Below are 8,465 nucleotides of genomic sequence, written 5' to 3'. Positions count from 1 at the left end.
ATGTGCCTCCTGCAAGCTTTCTTCTACTTACCCACACCCAACACGTACCGACAGCACACATCCCACTCTCTCAAACTCACATAGTCCTTCAAACACCTACACAAAACTCCACACTTGCATGCATGCATGCTCACTAAACATGCCACGGGCACCTGCTTCACAACAAAGCCCCTAACCTACTTTTCCTCACTGAAACCTGGCTGAACCCCGCATCAGCACCTGACATCATCAGAGCCATCTGCCCTAGCTGCAAGATTGCCAAGCAAGACAGACTTCAAAAACCGGAGGCAGAATTGCCATCATCCACAAGAACACTATCAGCTCCACCACATCCATGGACAAGTCATTCGCCATTATGGAATACCTGCCTTCCAAGCTCCATGTCACAGTAAACTTCACTCTCAGCGGCACCCTCATCTACAGACCACCGGGGCCATGCACCAACTTTACAAACACCATCAGAACTTCATCGCTCCACTCGCCCTTTGGTGCTAGAAATTACATCTTAATCAGATACCTAAACTTCCACCTGGAAGACCGGGTCGACCTCAACTCAAGAGCGCTCACTCATGACCTAGGAAGTCTGGGCTTCACCCAACGAGTAAAGGGACCTATTTACATCGTCAGACACCTCCTGGACAATATTTTCACTACCTTCAGCAACATCCAAGTCAACCAGCCGACATCAGTTACATGGACAGACTAAACTCTCATCAAGTTCAGCATCCCTGTCCCAGTCCAACACACACACACACCACCACCAGACATGCCCACAGAAATTGGGAAAGAAAAACCAAAGGTGATGATGGACGGTGCGTTGACGATACAACCACTCACCCCTTGTCAACTGATCTGGGTTTAATCCATCACCGTTCTTTAGCTCACTCCGCCACCCCAGTTCAGACATGGCCATATGCAAATCAGTCTAACCCTGTGCCTCATGGGAACAGTCCAGCCCGAGCTGCCAAGCCATGTCTTCCCCTGTCTTCAGCCGGGCTTGCTTGACTCCAGTGGCTAAGTGAGCAAGGGACTCACGTCTGAGCATACCCTGCCAACTTAGGGCGAACAAAGAAAAACTAAACCGTCTTCAGCCGGGCTTGCTTGACTCCAGTGCCGTATGCAGCCGGGCTTGCTTGACTGCAGTGCTCAGACGTGAGTCCCATGCTCTCCACACCACTGGAGTCAAGCTATCCTAGCTGAAGACGTCTGGGTATGCTCAGACGTGAGTCCCATGCTCTCCACACCACTGGAGTCAAGCTATCCTGGCTGAAGACGGCTGGGTATGCTCAGACGTGAGTCCCATGCTCTCCACACCACTGGAGTCAAGCAATCCTGGCTGAAGACGGCTGGGTATGCACAGAAATTGGAGCAGCATCACTGACAAGGACTTGAACACCACTATAAATACCCACCGCCCTGCACACAGCAAAAGCCTCTGCAAAGCCATCAAGAATTTCAACAATTGTATTGCCTCCTGCACCAACTCCCTGCCCCCCCCCCTTATGCACAGCAATGCAACAAGATCCATACTTCAAGCCTGTTGGTATACGGTGGAACTCAGACTGATGAAACGCCACTGCAAACTGGAACACAAATGGAGAATGAGTCAGGACAATGCAGAAAGGAACATGTTCAATTCCACCCTAAGATGCTACCACTCAATGATCTGGACCACCAAAAGGCGCCACATTGGCAAAACCACATTGGTACCAGTACCAACAGAAGCAATGAAATCTTTGCCACTATGAAAGATTTCACCTCATTATAGGCCGCCTCCAACTCAATCACTCCCTCACAAGACCTATGCAACAATCTCTTTCATTTCTTCAACAACACAATCACCGCGATTTACAGCAACTTGATCCCGTAACCCGGATCTGACAGACCTCCCCAAACACCTCATGATCTAATCCAAACAACCAATGCTCAGCACATGGCCTGTCATCCCTCAAGAAGAAACCACTGTCACCATAACGTTTATCTACTCAGTGGCCCTGTCAGATCCCAGCCTCCACCATGCCTATTCCAGAGGACTGCAACCCATCAGCGCCATACTCACACCCATTCTTCAGCTCTCCATTTCTTCCACTTGGAAGCACACAAAATTCCTCCCATTGCTGAAGAAACGTCTTAGGGACCATCAACGCTCACCAACTGCAGACAGATCTCCCAACTACCATTGCCAGCCACAATCAATACACACACATCTCACCGAATACCTCAACAACCACCAACTTGACACTACTCAGTCTGGTTTCAGACCCAATCACAGTAGAGAAACTGCCTTAACCATCGCTACGGAAGCTATCTGCATGAGTCTGGACAGAGAAACGCTCATCCTCCTGGAACTTTCCACAGCATTTGACAGAGTCTCCCACCCCATTCTCATTCAATACCTTCACAACATTGAAATCTAAGTACACGCACTTTGATGGATCTGCTCCTTCCTGACTGGAAGGACCCAGTTAGTCAGTTTGGCATGAAACACCTCGAACACCCCCAACCTCGTCTGCTGAGTTATGCAAGGATCCTCTCTGAGCTGGACTCTCTTCAATGCATACATGATCCCTCTAACCAGCATCAACCGCCCTCACCACATCAACATCCTTTCCTACACGACGACATGCAAGTCATTCCCTCCCTCACAGACAAGGTGCCTAATATCTGGATCAAGTTCAATGCCTGGATGACTGAAATCCCCCACTGGATGAAGACCACTGTCTAAAACTAAATACTAACTAGACCGAAATCCTTAGTTTCGGAAGGGGCACGTCACCATGGGACTCTACCCGGTGGCCAACAGAGCTTGAACCAACACCTACCTACATCACGCATGTCAAGAACCTTGGGATCATCAGCAACAGCAAACTCGCCAGGACCACCCAAGTCAATGCCGTCATCGCCTCATGCTTCCATACCCTGAAGATGATGATTATGATTTTCAAATGGCTCCCGATCAGAACGCCAGAAAAACATCTTGCAGGCCCTGGTCACAAGCAAGATGGACCAAGGGAACACCCTCCAGGATAATTTCAACAAAAAACTCACTATAAGGCTAAAGACTATTTAGAACTCGGCAGCCAGAATCACTCTCAACCTCCCATGCCGCACTAACATTACATCACACCTGAATGTACTCCACTGGCTCACCATTCACAAACGCGCACAATCCAAACTCTCTACCCACACTTTCAAGGCACTACATTACACTTGCCCAGCATTCTTCAACAATCGCATCTGCTTTCACAAGCCTTGCAGACACCACCTCTCGTCTAGACTACCTACTTGCACAAATACCACGCATACAGAAACCCAGATCTGATGGTCGAGCGTTCTCTTACATCACTCCTAAAGCGTGGGACAACCTGCCGCTACAAACAGGAACCTCCTCCTCAATTCTTGATTTCCACAAAAAGCTGAAGACCTGGCTTTTCAAGTAGTCTCAATAGGCCCTAGGTGTGCCAAGACTCACATCTGCTCTGTGCCAGCATACCCTCCAGTGATAGTGCACTCTACAAATCTGCATAGCATACCATAACATAAGAGTGAGACTGTAGAGCCATTTAGCAAAGAATGGCAGGGAGGCAGTTGGAGATATGTGACTTAAAGAGAGATGAGACGTTTTGCTTCATCAGCATGAAAATAGTAATAGGAGCTGAATAAAGATGTAATGTAACCAATTGAGATAGTGCAGATGGAAAAAAACTAGACCTAGGAAAGAGCCAGGGGAGATAAAAGAAAAACATTTAGGGCTGGGACAGTAATGTCTAAGTAGTAAATGGAAGATAGGAATTCAGGCGTATAAAGTGTTGGATGTCACTGATAAATCAAGGAGTACGAGAATAGACGTAGTTATGACGAGCTATAGTGATAAAATAAGCAACATTCAAGAGTGTAATACCTGCTGAATGAAGGGGACGAAATCATGATGGAAGGGGACTTTACAAGTTGTTAGACGAAAAATATGTGTCAAGTTACGTAAAGAGTTGGCATTCCAGTGTCTTGGAGACATGGAGCTGGGATACTGGGCAGTAGTTTCAAGGAGGAGAAATATACTTATATTCTTTATTGTAATGGTAACGTGACTGCAGATTTGAAACACTGTATGTAGGTACCTGACGTGAGGAAATGATTATGTAGAAGACGGTTAGGCAAAGAAGAACCCTAGAAGAGAGAGCCAGAGGTGTGATAGGTTGTGAGCTGAACAAATCTCATGGAGAGTATGATACATTTGTAAATGAATATGGGGATGAGCTCGGTGGGAGATTGGATGGCAATTGCTAAGTCTATTGTTTCCCATCTTTTGAAGAGCTTTGGCTTGGTCCTGTGTGCAATGCATGGTTCCTTCTTAGGACACTGCTCTTGCTCCAAGAGCCACTCAGAAATCCCTCTTAAATACCCATTGCCAATGCGTTCAAGAATGTTGGATTGGAGTACTCAGATGTATGTGGTTCTTTTTCTTATAATTTTTATTTTTAAAGAGCAGACATAAATAAATACATTATTATCTGATAGAGAGAGTAAGTATTAATACAATAAAACATTATACTGTTCTGTGCAAGCAACTCCAGCATATCAAAGTGCAAGTTTTAATATCCCGCCCAACCAGAGCTGGACGATTCATTCACATTTCACAACAATAAAAGTGCATTCTGTGCAAGGTGCTTTTTATGCTTATAAAGTGCAATGGAAAGCACGGAGATATGCCTACACCCACCTGGTTTCCAAAAATATATATCAATTGCAGGAGAAACACAAACTAATTGAGTTTAACCCGGTATTTTTATTTATACCTATATCTTTCAAATATTTTTTTGAACTTTTTTTTGAAAATTTTACAAAAAAGAAAACACTATACATTCAATATCTCAATAACTGACTATTTACAAACAAATTATTTACAATACATATATACAATTCCCATACATTCCACAAAAAATACAAAATGCAAAACAACACACAATTGGAAATGGCAATAAAGTTAATCAGAATTCATAAAAGAAGAAGAGACAAAGTCGAAAGAGAGGAGCACGTCCTTAACTAAGGATGACTTATGTAACCAGCTGGAGCTGGTTCAAACTCTTATTGATATCAATTGCTCCCTCAGATGTGCCGAAGCGTTTCTAGTCCGAGGAAACCAGTTCCCGGACTGTCATCAGGGCCTTGTCACTTTTCTGTGTAGAATGCAGAAAAACAATAAAGTTTTATTGATCCGACTTGAAGCCTCTATTCTTTCTATAATTGCACTGATCAATCTAAACTTTGTACCTTTGTATTTATAATCCTTGCCTCTCGTGATCTCATCAGGCTCAGGAACACTGTTTTTCTGAATCTTGATGTTCCAAAATGGCTTATATTATTAAACAGGACGCTTTCATTAGGCTGCCTGCGATAAAGAGAGAAAGTTCTAAGTTTCTACACTCATTTTAAGACACAGGCTGAGGAAGAAGAGGAGGAGGAAATCTCAATCATTCCTACCTCTGTTTTGAAGGTCAGAGTCCTAATTACTGTAAACGGGTCTCCTTGCTTCCGTTTTGAACTTTATCAGCTCGTAGGTACTCGAATGAATAACTTTCACTGGGCTGCCTTCTCTTGCCGAGCCCGGCAGTAACTCGGACTCTATGTTTCAAAAAAGAAATGAATGCTACATTTATATCCCACTTAAACAGTGTGACTGCTTAGATTTTCTGCATGCACTTTAGTTAAATATACCTGATTTCTTCTTTGCCGGCGAAAACAAGAAGGCTCGTCTTTTCATGCTCGGATCCTACAATGATAACAACACTAATTACCTGCGTGTCAGTTACCCCGCGCTCTCTGGCATTTAGGAATCGGCATTGCGAAGCAAAGGGGGTTGGGTGAAGCTTTTTACTAAGATTTACCTTAACTCGGTCTATTCCACAAAGCGAGCTCTCTCTCTATTCCGCTTTGCCGGTGGCCATCTTAGCAACGCATGGGCAGTGTGCTTGCTTATTGTTTATACAAGCAACGACAAAGTGTCTCTCTATTTCCATAAAGTCATATGTACATTGTTGGACAGCAAAACGTATAAGCACCCAAAACACCCCAATCATTAAATTGAATCTATATTCATTGTGTCAGCCAACACCAAAGTAATAACCACGTATTCAAAAGACAAGTTTGGTACATACAAGAATTATCTTGACATTTATTTAAAAATATACAGGATTAAAACAATTTATTCTTAAAAAAGTGTAAAAAATCACAAACAATTAAAACACAATTTGCCGGTGGCCATTTTAGCAACGCACGGGCAGTGTGCTTGCTCATTGTTTATACAGACATTGAATTCTGGGACACGTAGTTACTGGCAATGAAGTGAAAGCATTTTTCATGCTAGTTCTTGTTATGCCATTTGAACATTTATTGTCTTACATTGGACCTGCTACGGCATATATCGGGTTCGAGTTTGTTGCTGCAAGCCGGTAGACTGATTCCACAATGCAATCTGGAGCCTTGAGAGCTCAGACAGGTTGTTTAACCCTGTCAAAGTACTGTTAAATTTCAGGATGAGTATGCCTCCTTCTGCAATAGGACTCTGTCGACATCAGCAGGGCGTTGTGTCTGATTTATAGTAAACAGAATTGACCACTTAAAGTCAATTTCACTGTGCCCTTTTTCCACAAAATGCTCTACCATCGGCGCTGTTAATACTTTCTTCTTGATCCGAGACCTGTGTTGGCTAATCCTCAGGTTGACTTGTTGGTTGGTCTTACCTATATAGATCTTACTACACGGGCATATTATAACGTACACAACGTTTTTGGTCTTACAATTAGTAAACCCTTGGTGTTTCCACTTGACCCCCAGGTGGTGGAATTCGTTGCCCTCGATCGTATTAGAACAGGCAATGCAATTCCCACAACTCTTCATGGCAGAATATGAGAAGAAATTTGTAGAAACCAATAACCCCTTTGAGGACCATATCAAGCAATGGTTACGCTATATAGACGACATCTGGCTCCAGTGGCAGGGGAGCCAGGCGCGCCTAGAGGCGTTCCATGAATGGCTTAATGCCAGACATGCTGACATAAAATTTTCCCTTGAACAAAGTACCACAAGAATGACTTTTCTGGATGTAGAAATAACGTGTGTTGATGGACATCTAAAGACATCTTTATACAAAAAAGACACGGATAAGAACACCATCCTACACCATAGAAGTGCCCACCCTAGAAACTTAAAGACAAATCTTCCGTATGGCCAACTGCTAAGAATTAGAGGAAATTGTTCGGAGGTCACTGATTACGATGAGTATGCCCAAACTTTTTGTGGCGAGATGATACAGAGGGGATACCCTAAGAAACTTTTGAAACATTCTTTCAAGAGAGCGAGGTTTACACCCCGAGAATACCTCCTTGAAACGAAGCAGAGGAAAGAACTGGACAGACTTGTGTGCGTGACCACCTTTGGACCAGATACACACCAAGTGAGACAGGCTGTTTTGAAAAACTGGCACCTGCTAGAGGGACTTGAATGTCTATTTCCGCAACCCATGTTTGCCTACAAAAAGAATCGGAGTATAGGCCAGCAAATAGTCAGGGCCGATATTTCGGTGCCTAAGGCAAGAAGCGATTTGCTTGCCCAATGGAAAATGAAACCGTTGGATGGTCACCATAGGTGTGGGAATTGCATTGCCTGTTCTAATACGATCGAGGGCAACGAATTCCACCACCTGTGGGTCAAGTGGAAACACCAAGGGTTTACTAATTGTAAGACCAAAAACGTTGTGTACGTTATAGTATGCCCGTGTAGTAAGATCTATATAGGTAAGACCAACCAACAAGTCAACCTGAGGATTAGCCAACACAGGTCTCGGATCAAGAAGAAAGTATTAACAGCGCCGATGGTAGAGCATTTTGTGGAAAAAGGGCACAGTGAAATTGACTTTAAGTGGTCAATTCTGTTTACTTTAAATCAGACACAACGCCCTGCTGATGTCGACAGAGTCCTATTGCAGAAGGAGGCATACTCATCCTGAAATTTAACAGTACTTTGACAGGGTTAAACAACCTGTCTGAGCTTTCAAGGCTCTAGATTGCGTTGTGGAATCAGTCTACCGGCTTGCAGCAACAAACTCGAACCCGATATATGCCGTAGCAGGTCCAATGTAAGACAATAAATGTTCAAATGGCATAACAAGAACTAGCATGAAAACTGCTTTCACTTGATTGCCAGAAACTACGTGTCCCAGAATTCAATGTCTGTATAAACAATAAAGAATTAAAAAGAGGGGGGAGATACCCTACTACTCGCAATAGGGACCGGGTTAAGAGCAAGCAACGACAAAGTGTCGCTCTATTTCCATAAAGTCATATGTACATTGTTGGACAGCAAAACGTATAAGCACCCAAAACACCCCAATCATTAAATTGAATCTATATTCATTGTGTCAGCCAACACCAAAGTAATAACCACGTATTCAAAAGACAAGTTTGGTACAT

At 43.7% G+C, this 8,465-nt stretch overlaps 1 long non-coding RNA gene across 1 annotated transcript; it reads right to left on the bottom strand.

Annotated features, from left to right (window-relative positions):
* Window positions 1–4,561: 4,561 nt before the first annotated feature.
* On the bottom strand, window positions 4,562–5,941 carry LOC144761702 (uncharacterized). Its single transcript, XR_013595859.1, has 5 exons — window positions 5,883–5,941; window positions 5,713–5,767; window positions 5,479–5,619; window positions 5,269–5,386; window positions 4,562–5,174 (listed from the first exon to the last, which is right to left on the bottom strand). It is a non-coding gene; the product is annotated as an uncharacterized LOC144761702 (long non-coding RNA).
* Window positions 5,942–8,465: the final 2,524 nt, after the last annotated feature.

The sequence above is a fragment of the Lissotriton helveticus genome, chromosome 6 (assembly GCF_964261635.1).
Source record: "Lissotriton helveticus chromosome 6, aLisHel1.1, whole genome shotgun sequence".
Taxonomy (NCBI): domain Eukaryota; kingdom Metazoa; phylum Chordata; class Amphibia; order Caudata; family Salamandridae; genus Lissotriton; species Lissotriton helveticus.
The sequence above is the reverse complement of the archived record's forward strand: the minus strand, read 5'-3'. Positions and strand labels throughout refer to the sequence as shown.